General features: G+C 42.6%; 1 long non-coding RNA gene across 1 annotated transcript; it reads right to left on the bottom strand.

The window, feature by feature from the left end:
* Window positions 1-1,871: 1,871 nt before the first annotated feature.
* On the bottom strand, window positions 1,872-10,905 carry LOC132097936 (uncharacterized). The gene is made up of 4 exons (XR_009422801.1): window positions 10,737-10,905; window positions 10,481-10,611; window positions 2,205-2,297; window positions 1,872-2,004 (listed from the first exon to the last, which is right to left on the bottom strand). It is a non-coding gene; the product is annotated as an uncharacterized LOC132097936 (long non-coding RNA).
* Between the last annotated feature and the right edge of the window lie 10,198 nt (window positions 10,906-21,103).

Genomic DNA, 21,103 nt, shown 5'->3' on the forward strand with positions numbered 1-21,103 from the left:
GATCACTAGGGGCTTTGTCAGCACTGCTATCTCCATAAATTACTTGGATTGTGGAGTACGTAAGCAAGCTTGTTAAAACTGCAAATGAAATAAATGGAATTGAGGGGAAATAAGAAAAGGGGAGAAAGAGCAAAAAGAGAAATGGATTTAGGAAGCGATAGAGTCAATATGAGAAAATACTAAGAGAAGGCTGATGCTGTTACACCTACAAGGGAACATCTCAAAGAAGAGAACACGATGCTGGTGTAAAAAGAGAGAGGGAGCTATCAAACATCAAAGCTATTCAAATTGTTAAAGGGATGATTTGCAAATAAACGTTTCATGGGTGGGTCCACTGGGATGTATAAAAAGCTCTCGGTCTTCCTGAGGTTGTGAAGAGTGGGTGTCATGTCAACAGATGAGAAAAATCCACATGGGGCACATTTCTTCTTGCACTTTATCCACAGTTGGACTTTCTTACAAATATTGTTTCTTGATTTTTAGTGTATTTCAGAGTTAATACTGGTTGATTGTATGTAAGGATTCATGGACAAGCATTTTGAAAGCAATGACTGTTTAAAAATTAATAAGTCAATCTTACAATTTTTGTGTATGTTAAGTAAAGGGGGACGGTGCTTGTGTGTGTGTGTGTGTGTGTGTGGGGGTGCCAACAAAATTTTTTGTGAAATAAATTAGCTTTGTTTTTGTTTTGTTATATTACACACACACAGACACACACACACACCCACACACACACACATATATATATATATATATATATATATATATATATATATATATATATACATACATACATACACACACACACATACATACACACACACACACACAATTTTAGAAGCCAAATAGAATACCAAATAGAAGGTGGTCAGGGCTTATTTGTAGAAAAAAATATAAAAATAAATAATCAATTCTAAAGCTGCCCCTAAAAAAGGAGGAAAAGCACAGCTTCACGCTTAATCACATAATGGATAAATGTGAAATGTCAGCAGAAAAAGTTGGATTATCCTCTCTGCACAGAACTACAATTTTACAAGATAACTATACAAAGAATTAATAATATTGACATTAAACTGTCACTTCATAAAATCTATTATGCAAGAACTTATGTGCGAACATGTGAAATTGGTATCACATGTAATTGGCATGTTATGGAATAACAGTAGTTTGATGGAGTTTAGACTAATGCTAAATCAAAAATGCCTGTCAAAATTAACACTGGAACAAACACAATCTTTATTGATTGGACAGCACAAGTACTTCGATTTGAGCGTGTAGAACAAAAGTCATCATAACAGTTATTTGAGAATTGGCTTACTAGTCTGGAGCGAAGTGTCCTGGAGATGTTGTCAGAGAGCAGCTCCGCTCCGCCTCTGCTGGGGTGCAGGCCATCAGAACAAGTCTACTGAACCTTTCGTGTCCTTGTTGATACGTGGGCACCACTTCGCGGGCAGTGGTCAGCGGGCAGAGGTCCTGACACGATGATCATCGCCTATGTCTCGATCAGGCTTCTGAATTCCCTCTCCATCTGCCGCAGCATGGTGTCGTTAACCCCGGCATGAAGCACGACCGCTCTGGGACTCTTGTCGGCCTTCAGGATCGTGGGTATCTGCACAGAAACATCGAGAACACGAGCACCAGGGAAACAATGAGTGTGCACTTTAACTTCAGCTAACGTAGCACGGATGTGTCGGACGATGGAGTCTCCGATGATCACAGCGTCGTGTTCTGTCTCGCGAAGTGGAGATCCTGAAGACCGGAGGCGTTGGAAGCAGAGAGGTCATCGCCCAGGTCCTGGCTCATGTCTCACGCTGTGGACATCTGGGAAGATCGCGTCCTGGGTGCACCGGTAGGAGGGTTAGCTGTATACTCACCCTGACTTATGAGCGTCAACCCCTGAATGTTTCCAGCACGGCTCTCTGCTCTCTCAGCTGGGCCTGCTTCTCCACAAGGTCACGGATCTGCTTCTCCACAGCCTCCAGCTCCTTATTAGAAATAAACAAACTAGAGAATAGGGGAAATGCAGAAAAGAAAAATAGCAAAATGGAAGTGGAAAGTGAAGTGGAAGTGAAGTGAAGTGACATTCAGAAAACATACATAAAAATCTTAAGATACCAGTATTCACATTTTTTGATTTTACAGATGCATGATGATATGTTGTGTAAAATAAATATTAAGTTATTTAATAAGCTTCCTTGGATCACCTGTGTTTTCTATCTCTGTCAGCAGCTCCCATTAGAAATTTTCTTGGAACTTCCCCTCTGTTTTAGAGGGTTTTTAAGACACTCCTGAAATCACTGTCCAATTTTGTTATCAATATTTGTTTACAATGAAAAATTCAAAATTCAGTCTCAGCCCATTTTAGACCGCGAGTGATGTCACTGATAGACTCTACCACTCCTTTACATTACATTTACATTTATTCATTTAGCAGATGCTTTTATCCAAAGTGACTTACAGATGAGGACAGTGGAAGCAATCAAAAACAACAAAAAGAGCAATGATATATAAGTGCTATAACAAGTCTCAGTTAGGTTAACACAGTACACGTAGCATGGGATTTTAAATAATATAATAAAAAAATAATAAAAAAAAGAAAACAGATAGAATAAAAAAAGAATAGAGCAAGCTAGTGTTAGAGATCTTTTCACACACACACACACACACACATACAATTGCATAATAAATGAAAAGGAAATAGAATACAAAAAGATTAGAAAGGTAGTTAGATTTTTTAAAGAATAGAATTAGAATAGTGAGTGTTAAAGTTAGAGGGTCAAATAAAGATGGAAGAGATGTGTTTTAAGCCGATTCTTGAAGATGGCTAAGGACTCAGCTGCTCGGATTGAGTTGGGGAGGTCATTCCACCAGGAGGGAACATTTAATTTAAAAGTCCGTAAAAGTGACTTTGTGCTTCTTTGGGATGGCACAATCAAGCGACATTCACTTGCAGAACGCAAGCTTCTAGAGGGCACATAAGTCTGAAGTAACAAATTTAGGTAAATGGGTGCAGAGCCAGTGGTAGTTTTGTAGGCAAACATTAATGCCTTGAATTTTATGCGAGCAGCTATTGGAAGCCAGTGCAAATTGATAAACAGAGGTGTGACATGTATTCTTTTTGGCTCATTAAAAATTAATCTTGCTGCCGCGTTCTGAATTAATTGTAAAGGTTTGATAGAATTGGCTGCAAGACCTGGCCAAGAAGGCATTGCAATAGTCCAGCCTGGACAGAGCAAGAGTTTGAACAAGGAGTTGTGCAGCATGTTTCGAAAGAAAGGGCTTGATCTTCTTGATGTTGAATAAAGCAAATCTGCAGGATCGGACAGTTTTAGCAATGTGGTCTGAGAAAGTCAGCTGATCATCAATCATAACTCCAAGGCTTCTAGCTGTTTTTGAAGGAGTTATGGTTGATGTGCCTAACTTGATGGTGAAATTGTGGTGAAACGATGGGTTTGCTGGAATCACAAGCAGTTCTGACTTGGCAAGGTTGATTTGAAGGTGATGGTCCATCATCCAGGAAGAAATGTCTGTTAGACAAGCTGAGATGCGAATAGCAACCGTCGGATCATCAGGATGGAATGAGAGGTAGAGTTGATTGTCATCAGCATAGCAGTGGTATGAAAAGCCATGTTTCTGAATGACAGAACCTAATGATGCCATGTAGACAGAGAAGAGAAGTGGTCCAAGAACTGAGCCCTGAGGCACCCCAGTAGTTAGATGTTGTGACTTGGACACCTCACCTCTCCAAGATACTTTGAAGGACCTATCTGATAGGTAAGACTCAAACCATTGAAGTGTGGTTCCTGAGATGCCTTTTGCCAGTAGGGTTGATAGGAGGATCTGGTGGATAACCGTGTCAAAAGCAGCGGACAGATCAAGCAGGATAAGTACTGAAGATTTGGATTCTGCTCTTGCCAGTCTTAGAGCTTCAACAACTGAGAGCAAGGCCGTCTCAGTTGAATTTCCACTTCTGAAGTCAGATTGGTTGCTGTCAAGGAGGTTGTTGTTTGTGAGAAATGTAGAGACTTGGTTGAACACAGCTCGTTCAAGTGTTTTTGCAATGAAAGGAAGAAGGGAAACTGGTCTGTAGTTCTCTAAAAGAGATGGGTTGAGGTTGGGTTTCTTAAGTAGTGGAGTTATACGTGCCTGTCTAAATGATGAGGGAAAAACACCAGTGTGGAGGGATGTGTTGATGATGTGAGTGAGTGAAAGAGAAATGGCTTGAAGGAGATGAGATGGAATAGGATCAAGCGGGCAAGTAGTAGGGTGATTAGAAAGGATGAGTTTTGAGACTTCTGGCTCAGAGAGTGAAGAGAAAAATGTAAATGAGTGTATGTTTGCTGGTGATATGAGCTTGACTGATTGTGGTGTGGAAAATTGTGCACTAATGTGTTTAATTTTATTAATGAAAAACGTTGCAAAGTCGTCAGCTATTAGAGATGAAGCAGGAGGTGGAGGAGGAGGACAAAGAAGTGAGGAAAATGTTTTAAAAAGCATGCGAGAGTTAGACGAATTGTTAATTTTGTTATGGTAGTATGTCATTTTAGCAGTGGAGACATTAGCAGAGAAGGAAGATAGGAGTGACTGATACACATTAAGGTCAGTAGTATTTTTGGATTTGCGCCACACCCTTTCAGCAGCTCTAAGCTTAGAACGGTGTTCGCATAGAACATCACATAACCAAGGGGCAGAAAGGGTGTTACGGGCTGGCCTGGAAGATAAGGGACAAACAGTGTCTAAACAAAAGATGTAAGAGTGGAGCAAAAAGTATCAGTAGCACTGTTAGCATCCAAAGATGCAAACAGTTTAGGGGAAGGAAGTGAAGATGAAACCATTGCAGATAGCCGGGAGGGTGAAAGTGTGCGTAGGTTACGTCGAAAGATGACATGTGGAGGGGTAAGTGACGTGTGCAGTGGAGTAACCAGAACATGATCAGCAGGGCAGTTTCGTGTATAAATAAGGCCCAGTTGGTTGCCTGATTTGTGAGTAGCAGTAGTTGACACTCGGTTAAGATCAAAAGAGGCAAGCAGAGTGTGGAAATCAGCAAACAGAGGTTTATCTAGGTGGATGTTGAAATCTCCAAGCATAACTAGGGGAGTACCATCCTCAGAAAAGGTTGAGAGCAACACATCTAATTCATCCAAAAAGTTACCCAGTGGTCCTGGGGGTCGATAGACAACTACAAAATGTATTTTAAAAGGGTAGGTAACAGTAACTGAATGAGATTCAAAGAAGCTGTTGATACCCAAAGATGGTAAAGAATTAAATTTCCAATCATTAGAGATGAGCAGACCAGTACCTCCACCTCTTCCAGTCAAACGGGGGGAGTGGGAAAATGAGAAATTATTGGAGAGTGCTGCAGGTGTAGCAGTGTCCTCTGGTTTGATCCAGGTCTCTGTTATTTATTTAATTTTATTTAATAGGGACATGTGTGAACAATAAACCTGTACCACACTACAACATTTATAGCCAAGGCTAATTTGCAATGTCCGTCCCTAGAAGGGCTTTTCACATACATACAAAAGGTACAATAAAAAAAGAAATTAAGCTTTCAGTGACTAATAATAGAAGTAATGAAATCGGCTTTGTTTACAGCAGACTGGCAATTCCAGAGACCAATAGAAAAAGAAAGTAGTGTATTAGCAGATATAGGCAAAGTGTGCAGATTGTTAAGATTGTGCTGTCTACATTGTGTGATGTGTGGTTTGCGAGTGGTAGTGATAGTAGGGATCTGGAAACACATAGTAAGATTTGGTTATAAACAAAAAACAACTGAAATAGAAATGAAACAAGGAGAAGGAAAAAGAGATTAATCAAAACAATACTTATATTCCCTGCCCGGTGGTCGATGGTCTTTACACTCTTCGGTCTTCACACGAGGAGGGCTTAACTGGAGGGCTGCCGCGACCGCTGATTATACTAATGTCACGCTGTCTAGTCTCTGTTTCCCTGGGTGTCCACTAGTGGGCTCACTTCCCCTTAGGCACTTCACCGTAGGCACTAGAATTCCTCTAGTCTGGTCCTGTTTTCACAGTAATTGCACTCCTGTTAATTGCACCAGGTGCAGTCACTTGATTGTCATTAGCCTCCTTATAAATACCTGTCTTTCCCTGTTGTTTGTATGGAGTCCTTACCCTTCGTGTATCCAGCATTCTCGTCCCCCGAGATTCTTCCTGTCTGCTCGTCCTCTGAGTCATCTCGTATTCCGAGTTTCCTTTCCTGTCACTTTTCCTTTGTTTGTTTGTTTGTTTTGGACTGTCTTTTGGTTTTGACCTTGGCTTGTGTTTTTGGATTACGATTTGAATTACCCTATAATAAAGACATCTGCATTTGGATCTCTCGCCTCCCTGTCTCTCTGGATACGCGATCGTCACAGAAGGACTCCATCTAAAACAGAGATCCAGCGGTATGTCAATTCATATTTCCTCCCCAGTCACCGAGCGGGTGAGGAATGGATTCGAGGGTACTCGTCTGGTCGTGTTTCGTGGGACCAGGGGAGGTCGCTCAGGAGTGAGTGGTCGAGAGGAGGTCCGGCATCACTCTCCAATATGGCCCACAGGCGACCCTGAGTTCGGTTGGGAACCACCGTCTCACCATTGTGGACAGAGAGGGGAAAGGAGGCGCAAGTCTGCCGAGCCAGCGCCGCTGCACAAGATGGCCGCCAGTCCAGTGGCGCTGCACAAGATGGCCGCCAGCCCAGCGCCGCTGCGCAGAATGGCCGCCGACCCAGCACCATTGCACAGAATGGCCGCCCACCCAGCGCCACGAGGCAAGATGGAAGCCAGGCCAGCGCCACAGCACAAGATGGCCACCAGCCCAGAGCCACTGCACAGAATGGACGCCGGCCCAGCACCACTGCCCATGATGGCTGCAGGTCCTGTGACACTGCACAAGATGGCCGTCAGCCCAGCGCCACGAGGTAAGATGGACGCCAGCACAGCGCCACAGCACAAAGTGGTCACCAGCCCAGCACCACAGTGCAAGATGGCCACCAGCTCAGCGCCAACGCCCAAGATGGCCACTGAGACGTTTTTTGATTATTTCTCCATGCTGTCAAAGATCCTACAGATTCCCAGGAGTGTTCACGTCACGTCTGCTGATCCAGAGACTGTTCACGTCACGTCTGCTGAGCCAGCACCACAGTACAAGATGGCCACCAGCCCAGCGCCACTGCACAAGATGGCCTCCAACCCGGAGCCACTGCAGAGGATGACAGCTACAGTGGGCTTTCCTGAGTTGAGTCAGATTCCCGTTGACTCTCCAGAGTTGAGTCAGGTTCCGGGTGACCTTCCAGAGTCGAGTCATATTCCTGTTTACCCTCCAGAGTTGAGTCAGGTTCCCGTTGACCCTCCAGAGTTGAGTCAGGTTCCGGTTGACCCTCCAGAGTTGAGTCAGGTTCCAGTGGACCATCCAGAGTCGAGTCAGGTTCCTGTTGACCATCCAGAGTCGAGTCACGTTCCAGTTGATCCTCCAGAATCAAGTCAGATTCCTGTTGACCCTCCAGAGTTGAGTCAGGTTCCAGTGGACCATCCAGAGTCGAGTCAGGTTCCGGTTGACCCTCCAGAGTCGAGTCAGGTGCTCGTGGACCCTCCAGAGTCAAGTCAGGTGCTCGTGGACCCTCCAGAGTCGAGTCAGGTGCTCGTGGACCCTCCAGAGTCAGGGTTAGTCACCGTTGACCTTCCAGACTCAGGGTTAGTCACCGTCGACCTTCCAGAGTCAGGGTTAGTCACCGTTGACCTTACAGAGTCAGGGCTAGTTTCTGTTGACCTTCCAGAGTCGAGTCAGGTGCCCGTTGAATTTCCAGAGTTGAGTCAGGTTCCGGTTGACCCTCCTAAGTCGAGTCAGGTGCTCGTGGACCCTCCAGAGTAAGAGTTAGTCACCGTCGACCTTCCAGAGTCAGGGCTAGTCACCATCGACTTTCCAGAGTCAGGGTCAGTCACTGTTGACCTTTCAGAGTCAGGGTTAGTTCCTGTTGACCTTCCAGAGTTGAGTCAGGGGCTCGTGGACCCTCCAGAGTCGAGTCAGGTGCTCGTGGACCCTCCAGAGTCAGGGTTAGACACCATTGACCTTCCAGGGTCAGGGTTAGTCACCTTTGACCTTCCAGAATCAGGGCTAGTCATCGTTGACCTTCCAGAGTCAGGACTAGTCACCATTGACCTTCCAGAGTCAGGGCTAGTTACCGTGGACCTTCCAGAGTCAAGGCTAGTCACCATTGATCTTCAAGGACAGAGTCAAGTCACTGGTGATCTTCAAGGACAGAGTCAAGTCACTGGTGATCTTCAAGGACAGAGTCAAGTCACTGGTGATCTTCAAGGACCGAGTCAAGTCACCGGTGATCTTCAAGGACAGAGTCAAGTCACCGGGGTTCTTCATGGGAGAATTCAAGTCACCAGTGATCTTCATGAACAAAGGCAAGTCACCACTGATCTTCATGAACAAAGGCAAGTCACCATTGATCTTCATGAACAAATACAAGTCACCAATGATCTTCATGAACAAATGCAAGTCACCAATAATCTTCATGAGCAGAGTCAAGTCAGCACCGATCTTCTGGAATCCAGTATAAACACCATGGGATTACCAGTGTTCCGTCACTTCTCGGTGGAACTACCTGAGCCTCTCCATGGCTCTGATGAACTACCAGAGTCTCTCCTCACCTCTGTGGAACTTCCAGAGACTAATCATGTCTCCGTCGAACTCTCTGAGCACCCGACTGTTCCTGTTGTGGCCACGGAGGCTACCCCTAACATGTTTATGTTCTATGTTTCAGACTTTCCCAACCAGACTTGTCCTCCTGTTGGTCCGGCCGCACGGATGTGGTGGTCTTCTGCTCCGACCTGGGGGCCTTCTGCCTCGACCACAAGGATGTGGTGGTCTTCTGTTCAGCCCTGGGGGCTTCCACCCTGACCACACGGTTGCGGTGGTCTTCTGCTCCGCCCTGGGGGCCTTCTGCCTCGACCACAAGGATGTGGTGGTCTTCTGCTCCACCCTGGGGGCGTCTGGTTTGGCCGCACGGTTGTGGTGGTCTTCTGCTCTGCCCTGGGGGACTCCGGTCTCGACCACATGGACTTGGTGGTCTTCTGCTCCGCCCTGGGGGGCATCCGTCCCGACCACACGGTTGTGGTGGTCTTCTGCTCCGCCATGGGGGGCTTCCGCCCTGACCACACGGTTGTGGTGGTCTTCTGCTCCGCCCTGGGGGGCTTCCGCCCTGACCACACGGTTGTGGTGGTCTTCTGCTCCGCCCTGGGGGGCTTCCGCCCTGACCACACGGTTATGGTGGTCTTCTGCTCTGCCCTGGGGGGCGTCCGTCCCGACCACACGGTTATGTTGGTCTTCTGCTCCGCCCTGGTGGGTGTCACGTGATGTCCTTCTTGGACTTGTGTTTTTGTGTTTATTTTTTGTTGTTTTTCTGTCTGTGTCTTTCTTTCTGTTTCCTCCTATGGACCTGGCATTTCGTCCCTCCCCCTGATCCTCTGCCGGTCCACTTCCCTCCTGGGTTTCTTGTCTGTGTCTTTCGTTCTGTTTCCCTCTAAGGGCCTGGCCCTCCGTCCCTCCCCCTGATCCTCCGCCGGTCCACCACCCTCCTGGACTCCTTGTTTTTTTGTTGCACTTCTCTTGTCTCTGTTTCCCCATTCTACCTGGTCCTCTTGTCTCTGTTTTCCCCATTTTACCTGGCCCTCCGTCCCTCCCCCTGGTCCTCCGCCGCTCCACCTCCCTCCTGGTCTCTTTGTGTTTTGGTTTTTCCTTGGGTTCGGGTGGAGCATCTGGCAGCTGCTCCGTGGAGGAGGGGGTAATGTCACGCTGTCTAGTCTCTGTTTCCCTGGGTGTCCACTAGTGGGCTCACTTCCCCTTAGGCACTTCACCATAGGCATTAGAATTCCTCTAGTCTGGTCCTGTCTTCACAGTAATTGCACTCCTTTTAATTGCACCAGGTGCAGTCACTTGATTGTCATTAGCCTCCTTATAAATACCTGTCTTTCCCTGTTGTTTGTATGGAGTCCTTACCCTTCGTGTATCCAGCGTTCTCGTCCCCCGATATTCTTCCTGTCTGCTCGTCCTCCGAGTCATCTCGTATTACGAGTTTCCTTTCCTGTCCCTTTTCCTTTGTTTGTTTGTTTTGGACTGTCTTTTGGTTTTGACCTTGACTTGTGTTTTTGGATTACGATTTGGATTACCCTATAATAAAAACATCTGCATTTGGATCTCTCGCCTCCCTGTCTCTCTGGATACGCGATCGTCACAACTAATCTTTTTTTAAACATCTTTTTTTTACTTATCCTTTACACAGAAGATGTGATTAAAAGCCCAAACTTTCATTAATAAGAGCTCAAATCTATTATGTTATACTTATGCTTCTAAGTTAGCATAACATTTGCTAGCAGACATATCAGATAATTAAGATGCCATAATCACAGAGGTATAAATGTTAACAAAAGTACTTAAAGTAGACTGTGGATAATATTAACATATGTTACTTAACCAATCTGTCACAGTTGTTGAACTTTTCTTTGGTATAACTGACAAGAAACAGAGAAACTGTCAGATGAGTCCTCTCCTCTCCAGCAGCTGATGTGTCCGCGGTTGCCATGGTAACTCTCAACGGCTAGTAGGCTAATAAAAACAATAATATTAAAAATGGGTTTTAGCGTCTTTTTACGGAGATCAATACTTTTGTTTTTACTTTGTTTTAAAAAATTTGATCCACCTCTTTATTTATTATAAATTGTAAGACTCACCTCAGAAAAGCTCATTCTCCTGTCAGACACAGTTGAAGTGAAAAGTGCTTCAAACAAACGCGCTGTCCTCCTGATACTGTATCTGCGGCAGATGAGATGGTGTAACCAGTCTGTCATTATTTCATGTTCACAACTCCTTACGAAATAGAAAGTTTCACAACAAAAATGTATTTCCTTTCTTGTCAATATTGTGCGCGCTGTATGCCACGTCACAATATATTAAAAGCATGTCCATATTCTGACTTGGTGAAAAGAAACACATTTTATCTTCAAGGAACGTTTAATCGTGTGTCTGAAGTTTAATTACACTTTATAAATAGCACTATACTCAGGGAGTATATAAAGAATGTACAAAAATTATAGTAATAAAATTACATGCATACGAAGTTGTATTTACGTTGCCAGTAAGTCATGAAGTTACCAATATATAACGAATAGAGGACCTATCTGGGACGTTCTTGGTTATCTTGTTACGTTGGAAGGACGTACTGACGACGTTGTGAGTTGGTAATGTGATGGTAATACAATTACGGGCATGCGACGTCGTAGTTACGTTGTCAATTGGTAGGTCATGGAATTACCAAAAATTACCAATACGTTACGTAACTGTTACGTCGTGTGTTAGCAGGGATATCCACTCTGGAACCCGGTTTCAAAACGCCAGATCCCTGTGGACGAAAATGCCTATCCGCTAAAAAATTTTGTGCGCCGAAAAAAAAAGGAAAAAAAAAAAATCTCGGACACCCTATCAAACGTCATTGGATAGTGCAGGAAGGAAGGAAGAGAAGGAGGAGGAGGAGGAGGAGGAGGAGGAGGATGATGAGGCGCGTCATGACAGACCTTCAAAGAAAAATTAAGATATTTTTTTTTTCTGTTCAGTTTTTTTTCTTATTTCTGTTCTTGTACTATTTGATTGTTCTTATAAATACATAATGTACATTTCTATATTTTGGACTTTTATTTATGTTGCCAAGCAGGTTTTTGTCTTATTTTTGTTCTTGTACTAGATTTTTTGTTTTGTACTATTTGATTGATCTTGAGTAAATAAATAATGTACATTTCTACATTTTGGACTTTTATTTATGTTGCCTAGCAGCTATGGATTTTAATTTTACTATTATAGGTGAACATATAGGTGCATATATACCTGCATATATGTACCTATATAGGTATATCTATGCACATATATATGTGTACATATATGTGTAAATATATGTGTGCATATATGTACGTATATATGTGTATTTATATGTGTGCATATATGTACAGTACATATATGTACATTTAATATAGGAAAACGGCCAATTTTATATATGTTTATATATATATAAGTTGGCTGGAAATAAGTCAAGAAAGAGCAAGCGCACCAACAGAGTTCAACATCATTTTTTTAATGGTTGCTATTAAGCCAGAAGTCCTGAACTCCAGATACACAAAAACACCAAGTTATTATTTATTGTAAAGTTGAGTCCATTTCGACTGCTTAGTGGCAGGCTTCACTAGATGTCTATTGATTTCTTTTTTTTCTACTGTGATAGAAATTGTATTTGTAAATGGATGCATTTAAGTCTTTGCTTTTGGAATGCTTTTACCTGCAGAGAGTCAAGAGATACAGTTATCCATGGTAAAATGCTTTGGTTTCTTCCGATTGACTTCTAACACCTCTAATGTTGTATAATTTCTGACTAACTATAGGTACGGCTCACTCAGAACATGTCACCTGACTAGTCAGATCTCTGCCTTTTTACTGTACACGTGAGTGTTAAAGAACCTTAAAAAACAATGTCCACTATCAGTTGATGCCAGAGAACAGAACTTTCATAGACTGGCTTGCCAGATATATGAAGCAATTTCAAAAGAGAAGACGAGGGGGGGTTATATGCATTATGCATTATAGCATAAATTAGGGGAATCTCTCTCTCTCTCTTCTTAACTCAGAAGATAAAACTTCAGACACAGCACTAATCTTTTGGTAATTTACACAAAACTTTTACCGGCATGTCTCTCGTGGCACGATTAGCAGGGGGATTTATTTTGTATTCGCTTCCACTGGAATTAATATCTAAATCTGGCAGAACCAGTTGTGTCAGTTTGAGTTGATAAAGGGAAACATGTCTCCACTAGATTGCTTGCTCTCCCTCCCTTCCTCTCTCTCACACAAACAAATACTTTATCCCATTCAATTTCCTCTGTTCATTTTGTTTTTATGTTTTTCCACTGGTATAATGATTTACATTTATTAGACGGTTCATGGCTGTTGTATCTGTCTGTGTTTCTTTTAAGGGCTGTATGAGACATTTTGTGTCAAAGCCTCTGCAAATCACATTCACAGCACCTGTTTGCATCAATGCCAATAAATGGCTTTACCCATTTTTTTTGTTTTGATTTATTGAGGAAAGATATATTTAAATAATGCAGGTGTAATAAGCAGCAGAAGATGCTTTTCATTAAAAAATAAATAAATAAATTACAAATTTTTTACAGTTCAGTATATAAGATCAAGCATTGTATACCTATAAGAAGATCTGGTTTATTGTATTACCCTTCAGAGTGTGCTACTAGTATGCTATTCCAATCGAATACTCTTTTCTGACAAACCAAAAACTCTGGAATATTTGAGTACCATTGGTAAATTATCACTGCACTTTGTGGTTAAAGTTGGGATGTAACGGTAGTAGGGGCAGATTTTTTCTTCCATATTTTGACAAACTATGAAGCTTATTAGTGAAAAAGGGCAAGGGTTCAGCTCATCGGATGGTGATTGGTTGTAGGCAGATCTGAATATGAGCTTACAGTCAACTATAAAAAAGGGTCATTCACCAGAAGATAATGTTATGATATTTTATTTATTTTTTTTAAATGAAGAAGGAAACATGCATGAACACTTAGATACGTCAATGAAGATACGTCTATGAAGTATCCACAAAGCTGTTTAAAAAGCATGATAACACTATACAGTCGGCCAGTCCTTATTCAAAAAAAAAAAAAAAAAAACCTCTACAAGGTTTGATTTGCAACTACCTTATACAAGTAAAATAATTACTTCCCATTGCAAAAATTTGTATGGCATTTTTCTGGTTGAATGTACTTTAAATCAAAATCATGGAGAGCCTTTCTCAACAGTTGTTTAGCTGAGGTCAGCTTGCTTTGCTTACCCTTAAAGACTTTCCCTCAATGCTCACATCCACCAGGAGCCCTCTCATGGTTCCAGCCAGTGCCCAGAATCAGCAGGACGGCTGCTGCTTTCTCTTCCCCATCACTATGCTCTGAGCTGAGAAAGAGAAACGGGGAGGTGGGCCAACAGCAGGAGGAATCACCCCCAGGGAACAGGGGGAAAAGTGGGTTGCATAATGATAGGCTGGTTGTACAATGATAGGAATGTGTGTGCGAGCTGTTGAATTTCCAAATGTGATACCACGAGTGACCACCGTTGCAGACAAATGATGACATGAATATTTTTTCAACCATGTTTATTTAAAATGACTGTGTCACTCGGTGGCTTCCATTACAATCTCATTCCAGCATGCACATGGGAGAAGCTGAACTGAATATCTGGATTTACAGGAGTACAGCTACATATTCCTGCATCCTGGGACCTATTTGCATAGACTCCACATCAGCTGCCCTATACACAATGCTAGACACATCAATGTTTAATGCATCGTAAAAAAAAATAAAAAAAAAATTCTACTTTAGCGCACACAACCACAGCAGTGAGACCGGTCTCAGCAGCTTGTGCTTAAAGATACAGCATCACATATTTGCTCACACCTCTGTAAGAACAGCTCAGAAGACTCTATTTACTAACTAAGCACTGTTGCTGAAAATGATGTATCTGTGAAACATAGCATTTAGCATTTATCATTCACTAAGTGTGAGCTTTTGTCCCAAACACCACAAGCTTTTACCTTTCTTTCTTTTCTCTTTCTTTTTTTTTAATAAAGAAAGTGAGATGCAAGAACGTACTGCCTCATGGGGATATCAGATCTGTTGACTTTGAAAACCTTTTTACAGATGTGCATTTACAGATATCTGATAATTAGAGTAAACACTCAAGATGTTTTTTTATAGGTTATATTTCAATTTGTTGTATATCCTATGCATGCGTTTACACGTGTGTGTAAACATAAGGGTAAATCATGTGAAACAGAGGCCTATATGTATGGAAAAGAACTTATTGTCTGATGGATGACCCAAGCTAAATGTTCTTACTATACAAAACATCTTTATGTCTGAAGAACTGTAGATGCACTTTTCAAGTATGAATGATTAGATTTTTTTTTAGCCTACTGCAGTTTAGCTTTTATTATAACGCTTATAAGAAATAAGCTTCAAGAGGAGTTAAGAACGGGACAAAGCTAAGCATAAAGTAAACATTTTTAAAAAATGGTCCCTTTAAACATATCACAACAGGTTTGACATCATTAATGCCAAAGCCAATGTCAAATAAATTTTTATTACTTTGTGTTTTCATAAAAATAATAATAATAACAACCATAACCGTAATTGTACTAAAGCAAACAAAAATAACTTACTGTTAATAAGCACTTCCTGCAGTCTGGGGTGTCAAACATCCAATCTTTTTTAATAAAAAAAAAAAAAAAACTTTTTATAAAATGTTAGAGTGCCTCGCTTTGGCCTGTCATCTCTTCCAACATGATTTTGTGCAGCAGTAGTAGCAACTGTGCAAGCTAGTTGCATCTGAACTCACATACTTCTCTAATATTCACTAGACAAAAAACAGTATATACAGTGTAAACAGAGCAGTATGTCCAAAATCACACTATGTATGAAGCAGTAGGGGAAAAGCTGGATACCCGGATGACCTAGCACTTCAAGTGAGATTCTGGACTGCTCATCTGATGGACATTTTACTGTCCCATGAGGCCACAAGGATTTGTGAATTGTTGTGAAGCGAAGAACTAACAGTGGTACATCACATGACAAAGACAACATAATACATCTGGGTCATATTCATAATATAAACATTCATACTACATAGAACATATTTTTTAATGTTTGCAAAGTGATTACCTAATGTTAGTTACATATTATTATTATAACTATTAACTTATTATTATGTATTACAAAAGAAGCATCTATTCTGTGACTATGCAATTTCAGACGCAGCCAATGCATCTTAATATTTTTTTTTATTCAATTTTATGGCTGGTGGCAACCAGTGTTAAGGGGCAATGCTGCCATATACTGTATTGAAGTGTCAACCAGATGGATTATTTAAAATATTATAATTTATGTAGTATTAACATGACATAACAGAAACACGAACCATGCTACTGATACTCTTTGTTCAACTCTAACCTCTTGCTTGGACAGCTTTTACCCACTGTCATCTAGACCAGCACGCACCACCCCATATGCCCCCGGGCTGTCCGATGTTCTCTGTGAACATCGCTCTAAACTCAGGGCTGCAGAGAGGAAATGGCATAAATCAAGAAACTCTACCGACCTCAGTATGTATCATGACGCTTTTCCATTACCAGCACCAACTCGACTCGACTCGACTCGGCTAACTTTTCGCTCTGTTTTCCATTGCAGATAGTACCTCCACAATAGTACCTGGTCGTCATAGTTCTACCAGAAAGACTCGGGAGATAAAATGTACAAAGCATGCATTTATTGACAACTCAGCAAGCATAATTATAAATTTCTTTGGCGGAAGGCCCCGTCCATGGTTCGTAATCCGAGGGTAGCGGACCTGCATTTCCTGCCTGAAGACGAAGGCAGGGGCGCAGCCGACCCCCAAAATAGGAGGATTATGAAACCACCAGACGGGCCAGCCTTCCCCCCAAAATAAATAGATGAAAGTATACAAACCAGTTGTGAATCCTAAGGTTCCTGGAAGATAAAAAGAGAGAGTTAGCATGATCAGTATGATGACGTTAGATTAACCTCATATGCCTATGTTTAATTTTTTTTTTTTTTATTAAATATATGTAAGTTTTATATTATTTGATAGACCATACAGAAATAGCCACAATAGGCAGACACAGACAGGCCTCGATAGACCGTACAGAAATAGCCACGATAGGCAGACACAGACAGGCCTCGATAGACCATACAGAAAAATAGCCATGATAGCCAGACACGGACAGGCCTCGATAGACCAACAGAAATAGCCACGATAGGCAGACACAGACAGGCCTCGATAGACCAACAGAAATAGCCACGATAGGCCAGACGCAGACAGCCACGATAGGCAGACACAGACAGGCCTCGATAGGCCGTACAGAAATAGCCACGATAGGCCAGACGCAGACAGCCACAATAGGCAGACACGGACAGGCCTCAATAGACCATACAGAAATAGCCATGATAGCCAGACACGGACAGGCCTCGACAGACCATACAGAAATAGCCACGATAGGCCAGACGCAGACAGCCACGATAGGCAGACGCAGACAGGCCTCGATAGACCGTACAGAAAAATAGCCATGATAGCCAGACACGGACAGGCCTCGATAGACCATACAGAAATAGCCACGATAGGCCAGACATAGACAGCCACGATAGGCAGACACGGACAGGCCTTAATAGACCATACAGAAATAGCCATGATAGCCAGACGCAGACAGGCCTCGATAGACCGTACAGATATAGCCACGATAGGCTGGACGCAGACAGCCACGATAGGCAGACACAGACAGGCCTCGATAGACCGTACAGAAATAGCCACGATAGGCCAGACGCAGACAGCCACGATAGGCAGACACGGACAGGCCTCGATAGACCATACAGAAAAATAGCCATGATAGCCAGACACGGACAGGCCTTGATAGACCATACAGAAATAGCCACGATAGGCAGACACAGACAGGCCTCGATAGGCCATACAGATAGTGTGTTTTATTTTTTTTTTTTTTTTTTTTTTTATTATTAAATACCGCTAGTAACACCACCACCAGTAATTGCGTGAATTTACCTGATTTCTAGCAGGAGAGCTTGCTGAGCTTCGAGAATGGTCAGGTCTGATGTATGATTCGAACACGGAGGAAGACCATCTGCCCATGATCTTAATAGTGGACGTAGAGATTCCTCGTTCAGCTGCTGAAGTAGCTGGCCCAATTCTGAATAATGCTGGTATAGAGAGAGGGGGATAGACTGCAGCTTGAGAACAGCGGTTAAGTGAGTTCTAAAGCAGGCCTTGGAAACGGGTGCTCCGTTAGGTAGAGTAAAGAGCGGTGCGTTTTTAGAAGTTCTAGGCCGGATTTTAAGGAATTTCACCGTGGCCGAGAAGGGACAGAATTATTGATTTTTGAAATTGTTAAGATAGCACCAGAACCTTGTGCATCGGTTTGGAGTGCTTAAGGAAGAGTGTGAAGAATTTAGGTCTGAATCGTAGATCGGAAAAGGAATGCCACGAGCAGGATCGAATTAATTAGTTCCTGAAGTGAATTTCCCTGGACGCATAGACCCGTAGAAGGCAGATGAACACTGCCTCGAGAGAATATTGTGATATTTAGAAGGGAGGCCATAGCTGATGGAAGTAATCAATTTTTGCAATATGGCATGTTAATAGCAGATATTTGCCTTTGTCTTTAATTTTGTTCGGAGATTTAGCTAACCCCTTCAATAGTAATCGAACGGAATATCCAGAAAAGGCTTTGAAAATTAGGATTTATAAAACTTAGCGTAGAATTGGATGCCGGCAAGGAGTCTGCGAATAGAGAAATTTTAAGATTGCGATTTTTAAAATTAAAAGACGAGAAGGAGCAACGGTCGAAATTAGAAAAGGTAAAACGGAGATTTGGAAGGAAAAAACATTAGAAGCGGACCATGCAGACGTGTAGGCTTGAGTATAGAGGGAGCGACGCATTTAGAAATGTGATTTCTAGCTGACATAAGCAGGTCGTTTAGTTTAGTATTATGTCTGCTAACGGAGGGCAGATTGAAGGATCCGGGTTGACTGAGGGGCACGGCTGTCTGAAAGTGTAATGTGAAGGCCGCAACAGCCGAGTAAGACTGAAGTCGATGGTATGCGAGACAGAATGAACCAACACCAGTAAATGCGCGAAATAAACAAGCCTAGATTGCAGCTTAAAGTCCGCATAAAATCGAAATTGACTTAAACATACTAGCACACATTGCTAATCTTGATGTAACAATTAATCATTGTTTGTCTTCGTAATCTTTATCGAAATCTGAACATTCCACTCTGTAATGCATAGTTTTTCTGATGACGTCAGGTTGACAGCGTGCAGAACCTCCTTAACGCACCACTCCAGCCATTAGTTTGCTATGAGTGAGACGGAGACCAGGAGCGCAAACAAACCATGCCCGCTAATTAATAATCGGTTTAAACTGGAGATATGTCACTACACTGAAATAAAGTCAGCAGCAACTCCGTGTCACATGGACTTAAGATGCCTACTGAGCATGGAGCCGAATCTTACCTACGACTCAAATGAAAGGGTCCATATACGCATCAGCTTGATAGATCCAGTGTTCATAATGGCGCTAGTCCGTAAGCCATAGGCCGTAGCCGTAGCCGAGTAAGCCGTGTAAAGATGAGGTGAGAGCAGCGGTTCTCTGCATCTGCAGCCATAGAATCCTGTTCCAGAACGAAGCATCCAGGAATAGATGAAATGAAACAATGACTGAATAAACAAAGATAGCATAGGATTAAAACAACAATCTTAAGTGTGCTAGACGAAGCATTTTTTTGTTTTTACAGAAATGCGAACACTCCTTATCAGTATAAAAGATTGTAGCTTTTATTACAAGCCTTAAAAGGTCTCATTACGAAGGAGTTATCCAAAACATTGTTGCACTATGATCAACATCTTAATTATGCATTGCGAGTCTATTAGATAAACAAGCACGAAACGCCCAGTGCTTTATCTTGAACGTGTGAGTATAAAGCCTTGCAGAGAATAAAGTGAATGCCCGAACGCCACAAGTGCATAGAACAAAATGATACTTATAAATGTTGTAGATTGATGAAGTAATGGAGGCGAGATGCCGAAAGAGACCGGCAGCCTTGATTCTGTCTGCTGGTCCGGAGAGACTTCATTCGTGCAGGTTCACGTGTTGCGTACGGATGAAATATTTGTTGATTGAGACCAAAATCCTTTCAGGTGTTGAGACCCAAGCAGCACTGACGCGACATCTCGGAAAGCACCGGTGTTGCCAAGACCGGTGTTTTTTTTTGTTTTTTTTTGCTGCGGGTTGCTATTCCGGTCCGGGGTTTGAGGTGACCCCAATAATGTCATACATAGCCCCTAGAATGTGAATTCTTCGAGAAACCCCTTTTGAACGCGATTGGGCTATTTTTAGTAGTAACTGACGGTTTTGAGAAAACCTGCCAACCCTGGAAAGCACGCGAACTCCGCCAATGTTTCACATCCTCTGCCGAGAAAAGCCAAAGTTTGTATATCATCCGACACGAATGACCGCAGATAATTACCGCGACACGGAGCAAAGCCAGCGATCTCGTGTACATCTTAGAGGAACGTCGAACTCGCTATAGTTTGCAGGACACAACTTAACTATAGCGAGTAAATCAATAACGCGACAGCTTGAGCAAGGAACAATCGTGTCGGAATCTGTGGTTGTTATCACGTCGGCATCTGTGAACTCAAACATGTGTAAGTACGATCTTTTATACCAAAGTATAAAGACGTGATTGGATAATGAGGAAGGTAATTAGTGGCGAAGTAATTGAGTCTTCCTGGCAGAACTTAGGCTGAAGCTTTCATTGACACCACAGGAAAGTGCCGTAAATTTTCTAGGTGACACACACACGCTACCTACACACACAGGACAATGGAAGAAAGGAGTGTATGCTGTTTTTGATCCTTGGGATGTGGCTGTTTCTCACAGCAAGAAGACAAAGTTGTTTCTGGAGAGGCTGAGGGCAGCAAAATGAAACTAAATGTAACATATTTTAGTATCGCCTCAGCTCGCTCGCACACTCTTCAAAACTTTCTCTTCTCTTCTCTTCTCTTCTCTTCTCTTCTCTTCTCTTCTCTTCTCTTCTCTTCTCTTCTCTTCTTATTCCACCTCCACCTCCTCCTCCATCAACTCTTACAGCTGACGACTTTGCAGTTTTCTTCAGTATTTCAGTATTTCTGCAGTTTTCACCTCCTTCAAGTGATTTCTTCTTCAGTCATACCTTCACTTACTCACATTATCAACACCTCTCTTCACTCTGGAATATTTCCTTCACTATTTAAGCAGGCTCGGGTAAACCCACTGCTTAAGTAACCATCTCTAAATCCAGCACTTCTAGAAAACTACAGACCGATATCCCTTCTTCCATTCATTGCAAAGACACTTGAGCGAGTTGTGTTCAACCAGCTTTCTATGTTTCTTGTACAGAACAACCTCCTGGACAGCATTCAAGA

Source organism: Carassius carassius, chromosome 2 (genome assembly GCF_963082965.1).
Source record: "Carassius carassius chromosome 2, fCarCar2.1, whole genome shotgun sequence".
Taxonomy (NCBI): Eukaryota; Metazoa; Chordata; class Actinopteri; order Cypriniformes; family Cyprinidae; genus Carassius; species Carassius carassius.